The 24,226-nt window shown below is 42.6% G+C and overlaps 1 protein-coding gene across 14 annotated transcripts in view; it reads left to right on the top strand.

Annotated features, from left to right (window-relative positions):
- FAM168B (family with sequence similarity 168 member B) overlaps positions 1-24,226 on the top strand; it is a 528,280-nt gene that overhangs the window by 193,547 nt on the left and 310,507 nt on the right. For all 14 annotated transcript variants that reach the window (XM_069024330.1, XM_069024319.1, XM_069024321.1 and 11 more), the window contains one exon: positions 6,420-6,626. The gene's annotated coding sequence lies outside the window, so the exon portion shown is untranslated. The remainder of the gene's footprint in view (positions 1-6,419; positions 6,627-24,226) is intronic.

Consider the following 24,226-nt stretch of genomic DNA (forward strand, 5'->3'; position numbering starts at 1 on the left):
AACCCAGAGCAGTGTCCTTTGTGCCATCGAGCTGAGATGTGGAGCAGAACAAAATCTCAGCTGTCTTTGCCTTTCAGCCAGATGGACAACAGACTCGCTCTCCTCTCAAAACAAAGGGGGCTGGAAGCAGCAGTGTAAGGTATTTTAAGAATTTCCACTCTGGTGAAACACCTCATATCATGGAAGGTCTGCATTCAAACTGTGTACACTTGGGGGTTTTGCTCAGAGGAAATACTTGCCCTGGGCCTGGATGTTGCCTTCCACCAACATGTGAATAGCTATTTTAAATTGACCTATATTCCATTTTATTTAGCTATTTTTCACAAGGATTTCAGTAAAGAGCTGAACTTGTTTTTACTGCTACTGTGTAGGTTTCTCTCTCTTTATTTCCTTCTTTTATTTTAAATATAACTTCCTCTGGTTAGTTTTCCTACTCTACCATTGACATATCATCACTATACAGTGTAGTTGTTGAACATGTGTCCTGTCAGCCCTATATACTGATGAAAGGAAGCAGCAGTAGGATCCTTCATAAAGGTGAGGAACATGGCCACACCACGGGGCTGTGCAGCACAGTGCTTGCTCAAGCAATGTCTTTGTACAGGAGGAAGGAGCTGGGACTTATCTGTGTAAGGACAAGGAAATGTAGGTCTCTCCAGTGACCTTCAGCTAAAGGACCTTGACTTAGAGATGGGATTGAACTCTTGACAGAATTCCCCAAAGAATCTGTTTTATGTTAATCTATTTAGTAATCTCTCTGCTGACCCGTATTTGCTCCTGGCCTCCAAACATCCTGTGGCAATTAACTCCACAGCATAATGATGTGTTATGTGCAAAAACCATGACCAAGGGGAAGGAGCATCAAAAGCTGAAATTGATAAAAAGCCTGAATAATGCAGGTATCAGCTGTATAAAACCTTTGAAGATCTGCTTATTTGACTCCAGATTTGATCACAATTCTGCTCTCACTCTGATTTTTATGCTAGTCTGGCATTGCCATTTTTAGGTGAGATCAAAATTAGGCCAAAATGCTTCTAAGGGAAGGCAATATCTGATGTTTCTAATTAAAAAAATCAAATCTGCTCTTAACAAGAAATAACCCAATGCTTAAGAGAGATGGCTTCTTGTAAAATTTAAGGAACATCTGAAATCTATGAAAATAGTCAAGCTTGTGTTATTTCCCTCTCATATAGGTACCCTTGTGTTTAATTAGGAATAACACTGAAGTCTTGGAGTGCTGCAGTTTTGATAAGAATTGATGTAATAGGCTTTGATACTGTTAGTTTAAAGAAATTCAATTAATAATTAAGGTGTTTGCTGGTATCAGTCATGCAGCACATTCAGAGTCAATTATTGCATTCTACATATTTGATTTAGACAAAAACAAGTGTATGTCTTTGCTTTAATCCCTTGTTCCATAGACAAAGGATGTGGGGTGTCTGATCAGAGAGGGAGGGGTGAGAGACAAGAAATGCCAGCCCAACCTTATGCTAATTTAAACATGGTATATGGTCGCCCTGTTGGCATTGGGCTTTCTCAACAACTGCTTTCTGCAAGGTTATTTTAGTCTTTTTTCCCCTGTGTGAATGAATTGCAGTCAGAAGCTTTAGATTGTTTGCAGATTTTATTCCCTTTAAGTAAGGGTCTTCAAAATGAGCTAAAGCCCTCTCAGTGGGTATAAAACATCAGAGTACCACTGTGGTCAATGGAGACATGCACTTTATTTTATCAGGATGTAACACCTTCATTTTTGGTGACTGATTCAGTTTTAAACCTTGTCACACATTTAGTGTTTTATCCAAGGTGAAGGCACTCCACGTGCTTTCTCCTCAGTTTGAGAACAAGCATTTGGTAGTGCTACCTTGCTGCTGTATCTTACCTCAAGCCCCACGCATATTTTTTCCTCTTTCCACCCATCATCTGTTTTCCCTTGCCTTTGTCCCCACTCCCAAATTTCAAACCCAGGCCATGCTTCCTTTGTTGTTCAAGCTGAAAACATGAGCTTGGGTCTTAACAAGACCCATCTGTGCCGGCTGCAGCAGCCAGGTCAAGGTTGGTGTTGTGCTGGGGCAGGAATGTGGCTGTTGGATCTTTCACCCAGGAGCGGGGCACAGCTCTCTGCTGCTCCAGTGCTACTGCACAAGATTTTTTGGTAACATAGCAGAAACAAATCTGAAGATTTCCTACTGTGGGCACAGAGCAATGACCCCCTACCCTCAAGAGTGTTGGGAGACAGAGGCAAGGATAATGCCAAAGTGAGTACCCAATAATTGCTTCCTAAAGTGTGTTTCATGTACATCCTGCCACTGTAAAACACTGAGTTGCCTATCTTGTAACTGCTGGCTAATGAGTCTCTTGACCTCCCACTGTCATGCTAATGCGACTGCACACTTGGAACCCCCATGAGCCAATAAATTACTCCTTTTCTAAATACCCTTTTACAGCTTGCTGCTATCTCTGCAACGGAGACTACCTATCTCATTAATTTGTAATTGTGCTGAAATATTGGAGCCTTGAAAGTGGCATATGAACTGAAATACAAATTCAGTAGATGTGCTGCTGCCAAAAGGCTGTATAAAGTCAGTTAAGCTATATATTACTGGAGATAAGGAAATTATCTTCTACTTTGGGCTCTGGTATTGCTTGGATCCTTATTTATATAGCTTGGATAAATGAAAGGGTAAATGCAATGAGGATGTGGGGTTGCAGATGTGAAATACATGGCAAACAATGGAAGAAATGCTGTTTCCTCTCATAGAGTTTGACATATGTGGAGATAGTCCCAGGCGAACTTTTCTCAAGAATTCTTGTATTTTAATAACATGTGGCTTGTGAAACAAAGATCCAGTGCAGAGACTCTTACAAGCATAGGAAACACTGACAGCTTTTCAGTTGGATTAAATACCTGTAGATGTATGTAGGGACTTTACATAAAGGACCTGAATATGTAAGAAAACCTTTTGCAAGAATTCTCTGGGAAACCTATGTGATTTTTTTTTTTTAATGGGTAAAACATGCAGTTTTGGGAATGTGCCATAAAAGAGGGTGAATCATGTAGGAAGCCCAGTTTTCACAGTGGTTTTGGGACACATGTAGTTTTGTTGTAGCAAGCACTAATAGGAGATCTATCTTTGCTCAGTGCACATTTCTGAATAGCACTTTTCACAGGAAGTGAATACTCATTTTTCCACAATGCTGAGGGAGGGAGGCAAAGGACATCACTTGAACCAGGGTGGGAGAGCAGCTGCAGAGCAGGGTCTTGGCCAGGGGCTGCAGAGCCTGTCTAGTTCACACTGATTCTGGTGGGTTTAAATTTGGTTGTGGGCTTGGGATTTTTTTAATAAAAAACCCAGCAAGGTACATTTTGTGAATAATGTAGTAGGTTATGATTGAATAAACCCCCCCCCACCATCAAACTTGTGTGCCTATTCATCACTCACTTTGGTTTAACTTCTATCACTGAGATTTTTTTTGTGGGGACAGAAAAGAATGGAAGACTTTCTAAGTTTTTTTTAATGGCATTAAACTACTTGAGTGTCAATGCCTAAGATTGGGTTGTCAGGAAAGCCAGAGCATGAGCTATCAGAACAAATAAAGGGGGATGATGTACTTATGTCTGAACATTTTTTTGTTTGGTTCCTTTCTTGAGTGTTAGGAATAGTGTTCTTTCATCTCTTGCACACTTTTTTTGGACATAATCTGTCAACTTTGCCCCAATATTTTTAACAGGTCTGAAAATATTCAAAGTCAACACTTGAAAATATTTTAAGGTATTTTACCTTTGTCTAATTTAAATCTGGTTTTTTTTTAAATGAAAAGTAAATAAATTTTATGCTGGGGAGAGCAAGTATCCCTTTACTTTTTTGGCATTGCTCCTAAATTACAAAGCTTCAAAAGTGAAGGATATAAGAAATGCAGAGAATTAATGATGGAATAGCATGTGGTGCCATGTACAACAGGGCCAACTGTGACCATGTGCTGAACTTTCAAAGGAAAAAAAAAAATCAAAGCCTCCTCCAGTTCCAATCTGATCCAGTATCCTTGAAGCAAAGTCTCCCACTGACAGGGAAGAAAACTGGGATAGACCCTTAGGCACATCAGATGTGACTGCATTCACAAAATCTCCGGCATGAGAGAGAACCAGTTTAATGGCACATCTAATATTCTCTCCATTTCAGAATGCTTCTTTTTAATTCTGTTAGTACTAATTGAAAGCAATCCAACAGGCAAATGTCATTTTGTAGCAAACAGCTGATTAAACATTATGAATTTTCACTCAGATGATGGTACATATCACTATGTCAGTCGTTTGCTTGTGTTTAAAATTACAGTAAATAATCATAGTGGTATTTCCTACTGGATATAAAATAAAATCTATTTCCACAGCACTACTTTTAGCAGAGTAAAAATGAATCCCAAGTACAACATTCTCCATAGTTTACAGTTATTTCCCCCCCCACTAACTGTTTATTATTAATTATCCAGACATGTCTGTATTATGCTATTGAACTGTCTTTCTTCATCCTTCCTAGGATAAATCCACTTACACTGGTGGTTAATTGCTCACAGCACTGTGACTTTCATGCAGGTGATATGGAGCTGGCTAATGCTGAAATTGCTGATGGCTGGCCTTGCTGCATGGGGAAGGGTTGCATCCGGACAAGTACTCAAGAATGGCTTTTGAATACTTAAACCAGCAAGAACTTGTTCTGAATTCCAGTTACATGCCCAGTTTTACATGCCTTTGCATGGAAACTAGTTAGTGCCTGGCAATGAGATACTGAAGAGGGTCTGCCATACGCAAATTCATTTTTACTGTCCTGGGGCTTTAATGATTTACTGGAAGATGTTATTCTGTTATTTAAAGCAGCGCTGTACATGACTAAGAAAGTGTCCATGAGTATGGACAGGAACAGTACTGCTGAAGGACAGGGCCAGATTTCATTCCCAAGCAAATTATTTTGTGCCAGCTGACTCTCACAATGAATTCATTTAAATGGCTTGGATCAAATTGCACACATTTAATGTGGTTAAATTGAAAATTGCTTCTGTGATTCCCCCAAAATTCGTAAGCTTCCTCTGAGTATTCAGTTAATTTCCTATATTATAACCTGTATGGGAGCAGGGGAGGGAGAGGACAAGGTTACCTCTTGCTGCATTCAGTTGGGTGCCATTCCTGAGCTGTGCCGAGCTCAGCCAGAGCAGCTGGATGGCAGCACTAATCGATGGCTCTGCCTCCGTTCATTGTTTGCAGTGGTGCAGCCCCGTGCCCCCACGCTGGCAGATGCCTTTCATCTCCCCCAGTGCTCTGCCTTCACAAAATTGTTAACAGCATCCCTGTCTTTGACAGTGGTGTAAACTACATAACCTACACAAGTTTATTGAATTTCAGTCAAATGCAATGAAGACACACTGGTGTCACTGCTTGACCTCAGCTGTGTTGTTGTCTACCAAGCTAAGTAAAATCTCTGGGCTACTGGTCTTTTATTGCTGTGCATGAATTGAATGAAGGAAGGAGTATTTCTTTATGGTCTGCAGATCAGCAGAAGTCTGATTTAAAGGTTGTCAAATTGATTTCAGGCTAGTGATAATGCTTTTTAATGTGAGATCCTGCTCTGCGTGGCTGCTTTTTTGTTGATCTATGTTCAAATATTTGCCTGAATCTGAAAAATAACCATTTTGTCCATCTTTCCTGGTGCAGAAATCATTAACATCACAGGCCCTGATTTAATGAAGTATTTTGACATAATGAAGTATATCATGAAGTTCTAGAGGAACTTCAATGTATGGCAAAATTATTGCTGAATTAGGGCCTTCAGTCTCAGTTTTACAAAAGTAAGGTGCTAAGGGGACTGGAGCAATGGAGAAGATGGACCTGCTTTATGTCTTACTGAATTTCTTGATTGGAACAAATGAGTTTTTGTCAGGTCTGTAAGCTAAATTCATCTACTTCTTAATTGGTACAGACTCCTTTACCGAGAGGTTGATGGCATGGAACAACATGCATTGGAGAAGCAGTGAATCTTGGTTTTGAGTACAGTGGGTACTTTATGTTTCCAGTGCTTCTTGAAATCTGGCCATCTTTTCAGGTGTCTTCTTCCAGTTAAGAAGCAAATTTAGTTATCAGTATTAAAAAAATAGTGTACAGTTAAAGTGAAACTTTTTGGAAAAAACTTCCGTGAAACACTACGATTAAAATCAAGCAGATGTTTAATGGGCATTTTAGTAGGATTAGGTGGCTTTTCAAAGCCATTTCTAAAGGCAGTTGCAATTCCATCTTCTGAGCAGGTAAAATGGTAGTACATGCCTATTTGATCTGAATCCATAGAACTAGAATAAATACATAGTAAGAGTAAATGCTAGTAATGGCACTGATCCTTGACTTAGCCAATTGTATTCTTTGAACATATTCTTTTCAGGTGCTCTGATTTCACCCCTCCTTACCCAAGTGGGGAAGTCGAGTCTTGCTGTTCCTGTGTGCACACAATTGAGGAGCACTGCCTCCATAAGTGACCCTACTGAAGCTCCAGTAGGAAAGAATACACTTCATGCATAATAAGGAAGATAGAAGAAGCTTCAGACTGGGGCCAAACATTCCGTTCATAAGTTTCATGTCCTTCTGAAAGGTAAGAAATATGGGGGGGAATCTTTGTCCTCTTTGTACCTTCACGTGGTACAGGAAGACCATAGGGAGGTGGTGGAGTCACCGTCCCTGGAAGTGTTTAAGAAAAGCCTGGATGTGGCACTCAGTTGACAAGGTGGTGTTAGGTCATAGGTTGGACTCAATGATCTCAAAGGTCTTTTCCAACCTAATTCATTCTGTGATTCTATGAAATGCAGAACCCCAACACACTGATTTTCTCTGCCTCTTTTGTGAACGTTCCTAGTACTTCTCAAAGACTCCTAGTGATATAATAATAAAAATACCCTTGCCCCCTGCCTTCTGCTACAGCACAAACAGACTTTGGAGGCAGTGGGAGGGGATGGACAGCTCTTAAACTAAAATGCTTAGCACTCCGTGTGCTGTACACTGCCAGGCTTAGGAGAGGCAATGCCTCTCTGCCTCCTGCTGTGTGAGGCGATGACGTACTCTGCCGTGTGCTCTGCAGGGACTGTGGCATTAATACCAGTATTTTAGTGAGCTAGAGGAATATTTCAGTCTTATAAATTCTTCAAAGCTGTGCAGGGAATGCTCAGTGACACTCTGATGCCAGTCACTAGGTGACTGCAGTAAGTATTAGGGGGCTCAGGCAATGCGTGCCCCTTAGGACAGGCTGGGAGGGGCAGAGGTACCCTGCAAATGTAGGCCAGAGGGAGAGGGAGTTTCTCCTGCCAGGGAGATGCCCTGGGGTGTGAGCTGTAACTGCAAGGACTGCTGGCTGAGAAATTAAGATTAGAAGCAGCAAGTTTTTGCACAGTGGGAGACAGGCTGGGTCTGAAGCAAGATAAGGGCAGGAATTTTTATGCAGAGCAAAGTGTAATTCAGGGCTGTGAGGGAAGCAGTGGTGGAGGGCAGGGAAGAGGGGGAGACCTTGCTGATGAACAGCAACTGAGCTCTGCTTCAGATGCCATAAGGAAAAGGGAAAAGGCTGAGCTGTGTGAAAGGAGATGCCCCAGCTCCAGAGGCCTGGTGTGTTGTAGCAGCACATATCCCTTAGATGCGAAAGCAAGGGGACTTCTGACAAAAATTAATTGGCTCAGCACAATTTTTTAGAGATGCACCATATGAAAATACTTAATATTCTGATGGAGTCTACAGTTAGAGATGTTTCTTTTCCTATTTGCCAGAGGGACTGAGTAAAGATACAGAACCGGCCTCAGTTGCTCCTTGTTAGGCTCTTCCAACTACAACCAAGTTGCTTTTCCCAATTATTAACAAATTTCATTTTTGATTTTGCATAACATTTTCCTGCTCTTTATGTAAATAGTTATGTTTAAATATTCCTGGTTTAGGGAAGGTGGAGACTGACCTTAAAGACATTAATTGACTTTACCCCCATGTAGCTATTTCTATTGGTGTTGTAAGAGCTCAACTATGTTTTCTGCTACAGTGGGGGACATGTTCTTGTTGCACCTCTGCCTCTCAACAGAGCAATTTAGAACAGGTAGCTAAAATGATCATTTTTCCTAAGAGTATTGGTGAACATAAAAAAAATACAGGGGTGGCAGGTGTAAAAAAGAGAAAGAAGAGGGGCAGCCATGCAGGGAGGAAGGCAGGAAGCTGCCAAGGCTCTCAAGAGCTGTGGCCCAATCTTAAATTATACAGCGTTATATCTTTGAAAAAAATGAGATGAGATGTTTAACACCAGGAGGTTTGTAAAAATGTATCTTTGGAGGAATCTGATAAAATAGAGCTGCCTGGGTTTGCCTCACTTGGGTCTTTTGGAGTTTTCAAAGGGTAAAAGGAAAAGGCCCTGTTTTTTCATGTAGTAGGGGAATCCTAGAGGGAATGGGCTGTTGAAATGATGTAAACTATAAACTTGCAAGCAGGAAGACTTGTTTTTTTTAAACATTATAGTGGTAAGTATGGATGAGATACTGCAGTACTGCAAAAAATTGTTCTGCTGCACAAAAATGACAACAAGATCTATGGGGATACTGAAACACCATTTCCCTAGATTCTAGAAAAATGTCCAAAACGTCTGAATGTCTAGAAAATGAGCCATAGAGTATTTGATAAGTCATGCAGATTAATTTGTGAGCTGAATTATTTCTTAAATGAAGAATTTTATTCTTGATGAGTAAACTTTACACACATGATAATTTAATTTTTCTCAGTGTATCTTTGTGTCCTAGATGAGGCTCAACTTCATTTTGTTCTTGATACCAATTAATGAATTGTTCACTCTATGGCAGTGGCTCACTGGAAACTGGTTAGCTGCACAAGCACAGCTCACAGGACAATCTGTTGCCTTGAAAGTCAGATAACAACTCCTGCACCAATAGATGATAACAGCTTCGTGGCACCTGTCCCTGCAACGTGCAGATTGTTAGATGTCACTGAGTAGTGGCACTTAGATTTTTACACCTCCTTTTGCTAGGGGGAAAAAGAAGTCCAAAAGATGAGATGAAAAACAACAAGGATTTAGCCCAAAGGACAAAATCCTTATTCTCTTACAATAGGTCTGTAAAGTATTGTCTTGCTGGGGGTTTTCATAAAAATGGTGTTTTCCCATCTACTGTAGATTTTAATTGCTCTGAAAACAAATGTGTTGTGCCAGCTTGTAGACAGAGTATTTCATCAAAGTGCAACCAAGCCCTATAGCACAGCATATGGATAGTCATTACCTTTGGAGGCTCACAGCCACCTGTGGCCACCTGCTTTCTCTCAGCAATATGCCACAGTACCTGGGGCTGCTAGTTTTGTTTTCAAAATAATTTATTTGTGTTTTGTTAGGCTCTTCTCCTAATTTTGTTAACACAGTTAGGGCAATTAAGAGGAAGAAACAGAATCTGATTCATTAATAATGCCAGATACATGGCGGTCTGTAAACAGGATCGATTGCATATTTAACTGATGCAAATCACTGGAGTTAAATCCATCTCCACTAAAGTTACCTCTGACTTTCTTTTATCTCTGCTTAATACATTAACAATATTTTTTTTCCCCTTTTATGAACTGAGCACCTTTGAGAAGAGCAGTTAGCCTCCAAGCTAGTGACTTTCTTGCCTGGGTAGCAGTCCTGCCACAGAAATGTCCTGCATGAGACTGAGCACTGCAAGTAATTTATGGCACTCTCACCATTGGACTTGCATGATCTTTTCCCTGTCTGTGCAAGAGAGGGAAGCTTTCCCTTCCATGGGCTGGCAGATCCTGAACATTGTTCACTTACTGTGAGGAATGAGACAACTCTTTGTAGAAATTAAAACAATTTATTAAAACAGAAAAAAATTGAAAAATTGCAAAAAAAACCTAACAAAATATAAAAATTTGGGATCCAGATGGCTCGAGAGATATGCCCCAGGAGCGCAGGGATTCAGGAACTTTAGGCTTAAGACAGCTCTGAACCTCAGGTAGAGAAAAAAAATAAACTTGCAGTTTAGGCTGGTCAAAAAGAAATCTATTTCTAAAAAGCCCCTAGAAAGGGGTAGGCTTCTCCAGCACTGCCTTAGCAAGCTGGAGAGGAAGGGAAAATGAGAATGACCACGTGTCTTTTTCTTCCTTTTATAGCTTTTGCTCCGCCCACAGTCCGCCCACAGCCCACCCCCCTGGTTCAAGGCGGTTGGTGTTTTCCCCTTGACAGACCACCTCTGTCCACCAATGGCTCCTCCTGGTCAGAGGGGTGATATTAGTTGAGATAAGGGTCATGTGCTTATGAGGGCTGGGCTGTTTGTTGCAACCGGGGTTTTTAAAATCTGCCTTGAAACCAAGATACAAGTAAAACAAAAAAAAAAAAAATACATCCAACACATCTTAAAACACTTGTAAAGGTATACAGTAAACACAGGAAGATCATAAAAACTTGATTAGTGTACCTGGGCTGATGGATTGATTTTAACATTCAATTTAAAAATATTAAGCTCAAATTAATTAAGGCACTTAATATGCAAAGACCAAGCACAAATAGGGATTTCATGTATGACAAGTCCCCCCTTTTTCTCTTATGTTCACATCTTTGGTCTTTGCATTTAAGTGGAGGTGGATAACTCTTCAGGGATAGATTCAAGCTCTTTAAAACTGTCCCACACTTGCTGGGCAATTTTTCTCTCCTTTCTAGTTTTCTTATTGTTACTATTATTGATATGCATAATCTTTTGAGCGAATGGTGGACGCTGCTGTTGTCCTTGAAGATCCTGGATCAGTGGCATGCCTTGGACGACAGTGGTGATTAGACGGATGAAACAAGGGATTAAACAAGGGAGAAAAATAAGTCCTGTAAGGGAAAGTCCAACAATAATTAAAGCTTTCTTCCACCATTGTCCTTGGAAAATATTTTCCCACCATTCAGAAGTGATCAAGGGCTGCCATTTCTGCACTGGAACATGGGCTAGTTTCCTGATGTTTTGGGTAATCTTGGTGATGGCTTCGCCGTGATCATCAATATGGATGCAGCAGTCTGAGGTGTTAAACTTGCCGCATACTCCACCTTCTTCAGCTAGTAAATAGTCCAATGCCAGCCTATTTTGGTACACGGCTGCTCGAGTTTGCCCTTGCTGTGTGTTAAGTAGTTCAAGAGCAAGAGAGGTCTCATTAGTGATTACCTCAATTAGTGCTTGCAGTCTGATGATCCGGTTTAGCATGTAGATGGGAGTTTGGTACCCCCAGCTCCCATCCTGTGCCCATGTTGCAGGTCCATATGTCTCTAGGATCCTCTCGGCTGGCCACTCTTCTTCTCCCCATCTCTGGGTCCCTCCTATTACATGTCTCTTAGTACGGAAAAGTTCATCATAAAGGGAGATTCCAAGGTGGGCTCCAGCGTTTTCAGCAAGTAGGAAGAAGTTTGGTTGAATGGCTCCAAGAGTGCAGCTCCCTTTCCAGCGAGGTGGTAAGTTGGAATAAGCTCGGTTACCACAGATCCAGTAGAGGTCTTGTGGTGCTTCCCAGAAGTGGGGTTGTATACTTGCTGCTGTAATCCAGTACTTGGAAATTTGTGGCAGGACAGAATATGGATTTCCTTGATCCCAGCACTGCCAGAGTTTTTTAACAGGATTCAAAATGCAGTTTTTGTTTTTAACCTTTTCTGCAGACCAGAATACATCTGGTTCTTGAGGTATCCACCAATGTTTTTGCCCATCAGTTACCAGGTACCTTTTGCATATTGTCTCACCAACTTCTTCTGAAAATTTTCTTCCTTTCCTCCAGATGCATTCTTCTCCAATAACAGTATTGCTTAGCAGCCAGGTTTCATTGTCATGTCGGGTTGTGGGGGAGAGATTACTCAGTCAGAGTAAATCGGGGGGTCCAAGACTGACTCCCCGCCAAGGCCAACTCTCCGATTCTAAAGTTCCTCCGCACACCCAGCAATTTGTTAAATTTAGCTGTTGTCCAATCCTTTCTGCCAGGTCAATAAACAAGTTTTTCCTTGACATCAAAGGATTGTTTTCTTTTTGTTTTTCCTTTTCTTCTATGACCACCTCTTGGATCAGGTCAGTGTCATAGGTCTTTCTTTTTAACAAATCTTCTGTCTTGGTTATGTATCTAAAATTGAAACAGAGCCAATCATCTTGGGAGGGGCACTCTCCCTTCTGCTTATGTATTTGGGTGCCAATGTTTTTGCCAATCCAGTACTTGTGACCTTTTTCTGAGCAGATACTCAACCTTGTTATGTTGTAACAAGATGGATTAACATAAGTATGTGCTCGGAAAAAGTGTCGAATTTGAAATGAGCCTCCTTCTGCCTGGTACACAGTCTTGTAACATCTGTTACAGCGGCTGTCGGCTGCTTGTGTAAAGGGAGGCCAGAGGACCCAGAGACAGATGACACTCAGTAGCAGGATGTTGCTCACTTTCCCCTTTAGGCATACCCGAGAGGAGCTGTCAGCATTTGGGTTGCCTCTGCTGGTGGGGGTTGTCATCTTTGCTTCTTTCGTCCTTTCTTTAGGCATCTCACCTTCAGATGGTTCTTCAGTGACCTCAGGCTTCTGGAAACTCATGGTTATTTTAGGGTTGGCCTTGTCAAAGATTAGAGTTATCGTGCCCATAATTTTGGAGTCTGATTGGACTGTTATTGGAAGAGAATGCTGGCTTCAAATGGAGCCTTACTATACAGTTGATGTGACAATATGGTTGTGTGAAGGCAGAATCTGTAAAAGGGAATAACAAAGAACAGAATTAACAGCAAAATATTTTCAACTTAGTTTAACAACTTGTAGCTAGCACTTATTACTGAGGTATAACTGGGGAAGAACTGGGAGTACAGGATTTTATTAACTTGGAGTGAGGGATGCTGAGTGGAGCTTTCAAACAGGGTGTTTAGTTTGATGGTTTGTCTGGAGGTTTCTTCTCTTCAATTGGTGGTGCCACCGGACCCTTCACCCTCTTGACATGCGTCCAGCCCTTTTCAAATGTCCGGACAGCTGTTTCAGTGGTTAGCTGGACCTGAAATGGACCTTCCCAGGATGGGGTTAATGACTTTTCTTTCCAGGATTTTATTAACACCCAGTCACCTGGATTGATGTGATGTAAATTGAAATCAAGTGGGGGAGTTTGTGGTAGAAAACCTCTTTCCCTTAGCAACTCTAGATTTTTGGCAATTATCTGTACATATTTTTGTACATTGGTGTTTCCACACTCTTTCACATTCAACTCTTGTGGTGTAGCAAGGTAGGGTAATCCATACAACATCTCATATGGTGAACAACCCAAATCAGATCTTGGCTGTGTCCTAATTCTAAGAAGAGCAAGTGGAAGGCATTTTACCCAGGTCCATTTTGTTTCCAGCATTAATTTTGTGAGGGTGTTCTTGATTGTCTGGTTCATCCGTTCCACTCTCCCAGAGCTCTGTGGATGCCACGGGGTGTGTAATCTCCAATTTGTTCCTAATTGCTGAGCCAATTGTTGTACAATTTGGGAGGTAAAATGAGTACCTCGATCTGAATCTATGCGGTGGACTATCCCATAACGGGGGATAATTTGCTCGAGGATCACCTTACTCACTGTCTGGGCTGTTGCATTGACAGTTGGAATAGCTTCCACCCAGTGGGTAAGGTGATCAACGATTACCAATAGGTATTTCCACCTCTGGACAGGAGGCATTTCTGTAAAGTCAATTTGAATGTTTTGGAAAGGCCTGATTGCTAATTCAATTCCTCCGCCCGTGTTCTTTTTCATTACCTTTTTGTTAACTTTTTGACAGATTACACAGTCCCGGGTTATTTGGTTGGCTATTTCATAAACACCAGTGCATCCAAAGGTTCTGAGATAGTGATCCGCCAGAGCCTTTGAACCCCAATGATTGCTTTGGTGAATATTTTGTAGAATTTCTTGGGTTAAATTTTTGTTTAAAATTTGGCGTTTATCTGGTAAATACCAGCGACCTTGAGAATCCTCATTAGCTCCAATTAAAATTAATTTCTGTTTTTCCTGATCAGTAAAAATGGGCGTGGGTAAAATGTTAGTTTGTGGAATAGTGTCAGATGTGGTGGTGTTAGTTGGAAGTTGGTTTACTTCCATCACTTTTACCTCTTCTTCCACTGCTGCTTCTTTTGCTGCCAAGTCTGCTAGGTTGTTCCCTCGAGCTTCTTTTGTGGTTCCCGATTGATGACCTGGAATATGCACCACTGAGATCACCCGAGGCAGTTGCAGTGCTTTTAGAATTTTTAGGATCAATTCCTTATGTAGGATATCTTTCCCTTTGGTGTTTAGGAACCCCCTTTCGGACCAGATTTTTCCAAAGGTGTGGACTACGCCATAAGCGTATCTGGAGTCAGTGTAAATGGTCCCGATGCTCCCTGCTAGTCGGTGGAGTGCTTTTTCTAGGGCATAGAGCTCACAGACCTGAGCTGACCAGGTTGGTGGCAATCTGCCCTTTTCTAGCACACACATTTGGTGTCCATCGACCACTGAATAGCCAGAGCATCGCTTTCCATCCACCACTCGAGATGACCCGTCAATGAAGAGGATTTCCCCTTCATTGAGGGGACAGTCCACCAGGTCCTCTCTGACTTTTGTTTGGATGTCAATTATCTCAATGCAATTGTGTTCAATTTCTTTTTCTGATGGGGTCCCATAAAGAAATTGAGCTGGATTTTGGTGTGTACACACAACTAACCTCAGGTGGTCTGAGTGCATGAGAATGGCTTCATATTTGACTATTCTTGGGTCAGTTAACCACTCTGCAGCCCTGTGAGCTAAAATGGTTTTGATTGAGTGTGGTGTATGCACTGTCAAGTCTCCACCAAAAATGAGTTTTTGACTCTCCGAGACCAGAACAGCTGCTGCGGCGATGGACTGGATGCAGACGGGCCATCCTCTGGACACTGGATCTAGTAATTTGGAAAGAAAAGCAACCGGCTTCCTGACTCCTCCCCACTCCTGGGTCAAGACGCCATAGGCAACTCCCTTCTCCACATTAACAAATAGATCGAAGGGTTTTTCTAGTGAAGGAAGGCTTAAAACAGGTGCTTTTGTTAATTTCTCTTTCAGATTTTGTAATTTTTGTGTGTCTGAATTAGTCCAATTAAAAGGTTCTTCTTCTATTAGTTTTTCATATAAAAATTTGGCAGATTGTGAATACTGATCAATCCACAGTCTGCAGTATCCAAATAGGCCTAATAATTGCCGGATTTCTCGTTTTGAAGTTGGAGGTGGTAGATTTAGGATTCCTTCTACTCTTTCAGCACTGAGTTTTTTTGTGCCATGGCCAATTAGATGTCCCAAATACTTCACCTCCTGTAGCACAAATTGTAATTTAGGTTTTGACACCCTCAGCCCGTTCCTCCCTAGAAAATTCAGTAACTGAATTGTAGCAGTTCTTACCGTAGACTCCTGTTCCCCAGAGAGGAGCAGGTCGTCTACGTACTGAGTTACCTGAATCCCTTCGGGTGGAGAAAAGGAACTTAGCAAATCTTCTAGCGCTTGGCCAAAGAGTGTGGGTGCCTCGGTGTACCCTTGAGGCAGGCGAGTCCAGCGCAGCTGCTGCCTCCGTCCAGTGTCTGGATCCTCCCAGGTAAATGCAAAGATGTCTCTGCAATGAGAATCTAGAGGACATGACCAGAAAGCATCTTTAAGGTCAATAACAGAGAACCAGGCATGTGCTGGGGGTACCCGACTCAGGAGTGTATAGGGGTCCTGCACCAGTGGGTACCTGGTTTGGACTCTCTTATTGACCTCACGCAGATCTTGTACAAGCCGGAATGACTTATCTGGTTTCTGGACAGCCAAAATTGGAGTGTTGTAACTGGATTTGCAGGTCTCAAGAATTCCATCTTGTAATAAGTCCATGATAACAGGCTTCAGGCCCTTTCTTTTGTCCTTGGAGAGGGGATATTGTGGTACACGTACTGGCTGGCTATTTGGGAGCAACTCAATTGTTAGAGGTGTGATGTCCATTTTTCCCCGGTTGCCAGGTTTGGCCCACACTACCGGGTCAATGTGTTGCTCATCTACTAAAGATAAAACAAACAATTTAGTGGTCATTTTTCCACCCTGCGGTACCACCCCAACCCTCAGAGGTATTTGGAAGTCACGTCCTAAAAGATTGATCCCAGCTTGAGGTAGGTATAGCACATCCCCTGTATGGGTACGTCCTTGTATGGAAAGGATTACATTTTTAATTACAGGAACAGCAAAGCTTTCACCATTAGCACCATATATATCTAATGTATCTTGAGAAATAAAACATCCTGGAGGTGTTTCAGTGACACAGGTTCTTTCAGCACCTGTGTCCACTAAAAACTCCACTTGTTGTCTCTGGGGTCCAGCTTCTAATTTTATCAAGGGCTCTCTAAGATGTTTTTGCCCCAGAGAATAAAGCCCCTGACCCCTTCAGTTGTTCAAAATTTGTCCCTCCATTTGAAGGACTCCTTGATCTCTCTGCTTTTTAAAACAGTACCACTGCCCGTGGCCTGGTTTATTACAGTATGTGCAAATTAACCTCTCAGGTCTTTGAACAATTGGGTTAGGTTGTTTATTGCAAACACAAACCTGTGGCTGTTGCTGAGAGCAGATTTGGGTTTGCTGTTGTGGGATGCCCCTTTGGGAAGTTCTTTGTGTAGGAGGGTTGTGGATTGCAGCATTAGTACTGTTATTCATTATTCGGCTTTTAGCCTTCATCCTCTCTTCATCCCTCCTAACAAAGACTTTTTGGGCTTCCTCCAGTAATTCATCTAGTTCCCTCTCTGGCCATTTTTCCAATTTTTCCAATTTTTTCCTGATGTCAGGCCAGGAGTGAAGCACAAAATGTACCTTTAGCATAGTTTTGCCTCCCTCACTGTCTAAGTCAATGACAGAATAAAGTTGAATGTTATTCCTTAACCGAGCCATCCAAGCTGTTGGGGACTCATCCTTTTCCTGTTCCCCACAAAATGCTTTTTTCATATTATTAACTCGAGGAACAGCTTCTCTAATCCCTTTTATAATTAAATTTCTGTAGTCTTTCATGTTCCTCCTGCCCTCTTCTGAATTTGGGTTCCATTCAGGGTCTGTCAGTGGTAATTTTTGTTCTCCAATTGGGCCTTGATTAGAATTATTTTCTCTGTCCCAGACTGTCACTCCTGCAGCTCTAATCAATTTTCTTTCCTCAATGGTGAATAAGGAGTGAAGGATGGATTGTATCTCTCCCCAATTATAAATATTAGGGCCGAGGAATTGATCAAATTGGTCAGCTAGACCAATGGGATCAGCCATCAGGCTTTTCATTTCTTTTTTAAATTCCCGTACCTCAGATGAAGCTAGAGGTACAACTACATAACCAATTCCTCCTTGAGCATTTCCCATGGGTACCTCCCTAAGAGGTAGAATTTTAGACTCATGGGGAGTGCTAAGGCAGGTGGGACAGTCAGGTGTTTTAAATGATTTCTTTCTAGTGCAAGATGCTGGGCCATCTTGGCTAGAAGAAATCCTTTGTTTGGTTGTCTTTTTGTGAGAGCAGGAAGGAACAGAATTTTCTTTTTCACTTTCATTCTCATTTTCTGAGTCCCTTTCGATTGGGTGGCTTGATGAAGGAAGGACCCTTTCTTGTTCAATTTGGACCCTCCTTTCTGGAGGAGTTACTGGAGGAAGGTAGTCTAGGGGGTCCCACTTTGGTTTATTTAATTTAGGTTTTTGTTTTTCTTTCTGTTTGTGTTCTTCTGCAATGGAAAAAATTTTGTTTGAATTTTTATTAAGTCCAATTGAATTAGATTTAGTTTCCTCTTCCAATTCTATTTTTTTGCTTTGGTCTTCATTTTGTTTTTGCCAATAATTTAACCAAATTTTAGCATAGTCTAATTCATCAGAATGTTTTGGAGCTTTGTAATGTACATAAGAATGCAAAGCCTCACAAAGCCATTTTTCAGAAGACCCATACTTGGGCCATCTGAGCCCATCTTTGTTAATTTTATGTTTTGGCCACTTAAAAACACAGTACCTAATCATTTGACACTGGTCTTTTTCTTTAGTTAAAAGATTTTCTTCCCACTTTAGGAGCATTTGCCCTAACGGACTGTCTGGGAAGATTTTGTATTTCTTCATTAGGTCTTTCTTTTTGCTATTCGCTTGTCCCATTTTGTTACTGGGAAGCAAACAAGTAGCTAGTGCAGAAGAAAAAAATTTTTTTATTTTTATTTTTTTTTTTTTTCTAATTAAATAAACCAAAGTATTGTATTATATAAAACAATTAAAATATTGCATAAGGAAATAATATTACAAAATAACCTAAATTCAATACACTATCACAATAAAAAAATGATAATAAAGTTATAAGCATAAAATACAATACAACTAATGTAGAGAAAAGCAAGCAGGGTTAGTAGATATATGATGGCGAATCTGTGGGAAAAAAATTAAATATGGCAGGCTGGTGAGAAACAAATATGGTGCAAGAAATATTAATTTTAATTATAAAAAGAATAATTAGTGAATATTTAAATTGGTTAAAGTATGACTGAAATTTAGATAGTTTTATACATATATACTTAAAATTTAAGAAACAAGAGTTGTCTTTATTAGCAAAGGAGAGATAGATTAAAATATTTATAACCAAATTAAAGGAAAAAGATTATAATGAATAACACAAACAGTAATTCAAAATATCAAAGTAGTGTCTTATGATTAAAGCAGATAAAGCAAATTACAACTACAATCCAATAACCCAAACACTCCAAACTAACAGGAAGTATAAAGGTGCTAGATAGCACTGACCACAAGAGTGCAGCTAAAACAAGTTCACACATGCACAGGGGTAGCAAAGGGGTGCAGTTCAAATTAAAAGGACACAAAATGACGGCCGACCACGCGGCAGCCCGAAATTTCAAAATGGCGGCCGACCACGCGGCGGCGCGAAATTTCAAAATGGCCGCCGACCACGCGGCAGCCCGAAATTTCAAAATGGCCGCCGACCACGCGGCGAAAAGAAAAAGAGAGGGGTTTAAAATGAGGTTTCTCCTCAGTTCTAGACCCGAGGAGACTGAGACACTAATAAAAATGAATTTGGGGCTGCGCACACCCCTAAAACGTGGAAACCTCCCCCCAGAAAGGCTGATCACCACACTCGATCTTCCCCTCTGTGTCTCTAAAGGGGTGATCCCTCGTGGTGCCCTTAAAAATGAACCCTTTCAAGCACACTCACACACACACTGGGGGCGGCCAACCCCCCCACACACTCTCTCACAAAAGGAATTCCACTCGGAGGTTCCCCAAAAACTAATAGCCCTTAAAAAGGGTAAGTCCCTAACTAAGTTCCCTTTAAGAAGGGTTCAAGCCTTACCACAAGTCTTTCTCCACCGGAGGTGTCCTTTCTCTGCTGCAGTAATCCTTGTGGGAGCCCAGAAAATCCAAGGAGAAAAACCAAAAAACCAAAAAAATCGCAAAAATTCAAAAATAGTAAAATTAACCAAAATACCTGGATTTTAGGGCAAAAATAGGATCCCGGAGAGCCCCCAAAAGAGTTGTGAGGAATGAGACAACTCTTTGTAGAAATTAAAACAATTTATTAAAACAGAAAAAAATTGAAAAATTGCAAAAAAAACCTAACAAAATATAAAAATTTGGGATCCAGATGGCTCGAGAGATATGCCCCAGGAGCGCAGGGATTCAGGAACTTTAGGCTTAAGACAGCTCTGAACCTCAGGTAGAGAAAAAAAATAAACTTGCAGTTTAGGCTGGTCAAAAAGAAATCTATTTCTAAAAAGCCCCTAGAAAGGGGTAGGCTTCTCCAGCACTGCCTTAGCAAGCTGGAGAGGAAGGGAAAATGAGAATGACCACGTGTCTTTTTCTTCCTTTTATAGCTTTTGCTCCGCCCACAGTCCGCCCACAGCCCACCCCCCTGGTTCAAGGCGGTTGGTGTTTTCCCCTTGACAGACCACCTCTGTCCACCAATGGCTCCTCCTGGTCAGAGGGGTGATATTAGTTGAGATAAGGGTCATGTGCTTATGAGGGCTGGGCTGTTTGTTGCAACCGGGGTTTTTAAAATCTGCCTTGAAACCAAGATACAAGTAAAACAAAAAAAAAAAAAATACATCCAACACATCTTAAAACACTTGTAAAGGTATACAGTAAACACAGGAAGATCATAAAAACTTGATTAGTGTACCTGGGCTGATGGATTGATTTTAACATTCAATTTAAAAATATTAAGCTCAAATTAATTAAGGCACTTAATATGCAAAGACCAAGCACAAATAGGGATTTCATGTATGACACTTACTGTAACATGAAGACTCCCATTAACTGTTGTTGCTCCTTCAGCACTAGATGTTCTGGCTCTGAGTGTTAAATTGTCTGTAGCTAATGACAGATGATTCTCATGTGTTTAGTAGAGCAGTTTGAAATCCAAACTTTATTTTCAGTCTGATGAGGGAAGCTTCAGGTGCTGGAGTCATAGACAACCAACTAGTTAGGTCCAAAGACATCATTCAAATAGACAAGAGGGGCTTTCTAACCACAGAAGTGTGAACTTACCTTCATTCTTGATTCAGAAATGTGAACGATACTCCAGTTTTTGCAGACTCTTGTGCTGTTGATGATAGGGATGGTGCCCCAAGATCCTGCCTGTTGTTTACACCACTTGGTGTGCCATGGTGTGTGAATTCCTGCTGCAGACAACTCCTTGTTTTCTCAAGCACAGACAGGGAGGATGCTTAAACTCTTCGAACTGGAGCACCTATGTTTACAAATATACTGCCTTGCATGATCCAGATTCTGCTTTTTGCCAGCTTTCTCCCTAAGTGAATGTTACTGTATCTGGATCTCAACTGATGGGTGCTCAGCTGCTGGGATTAAGCTTTTTAAATGTTTATCCCTCGAACACAACTCAGACTGGGGACACCAAATGGCAGTTCCTCCTCTGGCACCATCTTTCCGTTCAGTGTGGTAGACAGGTGGATCCCAGGAATCATCTGATGCACCAGCCTCTACTCCCTCCACTGGCTGCCTTCCTGACTTCTCGTTTTTTAATTTTCCTCATGGGATGTGCAGACATGAGCTGTCAGGGCTGTAACTGAGCTGTCAGGCTTTGCGTGCCCTGAGCAGCCTCCCTGGGCACAGCCCCAGGTTCAGTGTGTGGGGTTCAGGGGCACCTCGCCAGGAGCGGCCGCTCTCCTGTCCCAGGGCACTCGCGGCCCACGGCTGCTCACCAGGGACCCCTCCCAGCCCAGCGCCACTGCTGTGGGGTGTTGTTTTCCAGTCCCCCCAGCCTCACAGGTGGACATGGGGGCTGTGCTACAGCCATCTCTGGTTCTTTTGCTCCTGGCCGGACACTCTGGATGGACCCTTGACCTGGTTCATTGCTTGCCGTGCCCACAGCTGTTGATGGATGCTTGGGCGCTGGGCTCAGTCCCTGCGGGACACGAGGGACACTGCCCTGTCAGTGAGGGCTCTGCCTGTGCTGGGGTCTCCCCTCGCTGCTCCTGGACAAAGATGCCACCATGCTTTCTGTGTTAACTGCACCACCTGCTCCACCACAAGAGAAGACGCCTGGTTCTCCCCGCGCAGGGCCCGGCTGGGGTATCGGGCAAGCGCAGGGCTGTACCGCCGGGCTGCGCTGCCCTCCGCGCAGGGCTGGCTCGGGTTAAAGCGCAGGGCTGTACCGCCGGGCTGCGCTGCCCTCCGCGCAGGGCTGGCTCGGGTTAAAGCGCAGGGCTGTACCGCCGGGATGCGCTGCTCTCCGCGCAGGGCTGGCTCGGGTTAAAGCGCAGGGCTGTACCGCCGGGATGCGCTGCTCTCCGCGCAGGGCTGGCTCGGGTTAAAGCGCAGGGCTGGCTCGGGTTAAAGCGCAGGGCTGCACCGCCGGGCTGCGCTGCTCTCCGCGCAGTGCCCTCAGCAGCGGCTGTGCTGCCGTGCCGTGCCGTGCCGTGCCGTGCCGTGCCGTGCCGCTGCCCGTCTGCCGCGCTCTGTGCCTCCTCAGACGCTTCCTGCAGGAGCTGAGTAGCTGCTCACCTGCCTCCAGGTGACAGGACAGGTTGTCCTGTCCTTTGTCCTGTCGGCAAAGCGCTGCTGCGTTTATTGTTCTATCTGTGTTCCCCAGAACTGTAAAACACTCATGAAAATAAGAGGCTATTGAGTGAAGAGTGTGTTCTTTCCCTTTGCTTTATTTTCTTTTCTCCATGCGCCTACCATCTTCGTCTTTAGAAAATTGCCTACTTACCTCCCAAAAAAAGTTGCATTCTTTGCTGAATGTCCCTCTTCAGGAACTTACTCTATATGGAAATTACCCCGTACAGGAAATAATTTACCTTTAACTGTCCTCTTCTTATTTTTAAATTGTTTTCTTGTGGGCTTTTCCCCCCCAACTCTTACAACAATGAGGCTGGAAACTGCTGACACCCAATAGCTTTGACAAACTGAGTGTCGGCCTGACATGTTCAAAACTGTCTGCTTCTTGGATGGATAATTCTGGCCAGGGTTACTTCCAGCTGCAGAGGATCTGCAGCCCTAGATTCTGCTTGGGGAAATCAAGGGCATGATGACAAGCCCCAGTAGGGAGTTTAAATTCATGTGCAATACAACAGTACCTTTTTGAAGATAGTACCAAAATGGTCAGTCTGGTTGGAGTAGCTGACAGTGGAGTTTGGGTTTTTGTGACCATAGTTATTTTTTCCTGGTGAAATGGTGATTATTTCTTTAACGCTAATCAGAATAGGTTAATTTGTGATGTTAAAAATCAAAGGGATTGGAGGAGGCTACATTACTTCTATTTCCGAAACAGTGCTATTATGAAGACCAGACCTTCAGGTAGCTGTCTGTTAAAGGATTTTGTGTCTTTTCTAATGCAGCTTTTATTGGAGAGAGACTCTCCATAAATAGCAGTCCCGAGTGAGCTGTGGTGGCCATGGCTGACATGGAGAGATGGGGCTGAAGCCTCTGTAATGAGCATGAATGCCCAGGTTTCCTTGTGTCACACTGACACATAACCAGAGGTGTGCAGAGCTGCAGCACTGCAAGCTCACTCTCTTACTTGCATTGCAACACTTTAGACGTGTCCCTGTTATAGAAAACCAGGGGAGTGCTCTTAGGACACTTATCATAGAATAAAAACACATCTTCCCACAGATCTTGTCCTGCTTTGAAGGAAATGCAACACAAAGCTCAGTCAAGCAGAGAGAGAAATTTGGGAGGAAATGTGGTAATAGTTAAGAATTATGTATTTATATGCTATGCCAGGTACATCTACAATGAATAGTTAAGGAGCAGCTATTAATTTTGTTCTGCTCCCCAAACCTACCATCAGTTACTGCTTTGAAGATAAGATTTCAGCCTATGGGCTCTGTAATGCTTGAAACTCCAATGTATGAGTGCTTTCTAAACATAAATGCTTTTCCTAACATCTTTGGAGTTGATGTTTCATCATTGCTATAAGGTGGATACTGAGAGCAAAAAAGTTCAAATTTGGATTCTCAGTTTGACTTGTCTTAGACCTGCTTCACTGAGTTACTTCATTTCCCTTCTTAGTTCAGTTTCCAGGTGTGAGTGTGACTCACTGCTTAAATCAGGCCCAAGAATCTGGATTAGGGCATCTTTTCCAAAATGTTTGAGATCATTTTCTTGTCTGAGTGTAAATGGGAGGTGGCAGGGGCTATTTTTGAAGGGGATGTCATCTAATTCAAAGCAATGAAAGAGTGAAGTAGTGTGGGCTTGGACTGGGAGGCTGATCATTAGGGACCAGGAGCTCAGGAGGATCTGGATGCAGTCTTAGTGTCTTGGGCTAGGTATTGAGATAGAGGGATCCAAGGTGTTTCCTGGCCATATGCCTGGCAGAGAAATGAACTGGCAGATTTGTCTCTTGGGATACAGTCACCTGAAGTTTCACACAGGAGTGCTCTCTTGGACATGAGTGAGCTCCCACAGGGCCAGGGATGGTGAGAGGAGATGCAGCAGTTGCTGTAGGTGCTGAGAGAAAGATTGCCTTGGCAGCCTCAGCAGCTGGCAAAGTCTGCACTATCTTCTGCAGGCACACAGGCAGGCGTGCAGGGACTGGGCCTTCTCCTACAGCCACGCCAAGAAGAGCAGGTCAAGTTTGCTTTCCAGAATCTGAAGAGTCCTGCAAGAAAACTAGGTGAAACAATGGGATATGTTCAGTCAGGGGAGGAAAATAAATACAACTTACAACCGTGGTAGTTGAGGTATGGGTAGGGGTTCTGTGCGGAAGGC

This window comes from Aphelocoma coerulescens, chromosome 9, assembly GCF_041296385.1.
Source record: "Aphelocoma coerulescens isolate FSJ_1873_10779 chromosome 9, UR_Acoe_1.0, whole genome shotgun sequence".
Lineage (NCBI taxonomy): Eukaryota > Metazoa > Chordata > Aves > Passeriformes > Corvidae > Aphelocoma > Aphelocoma coerulescens.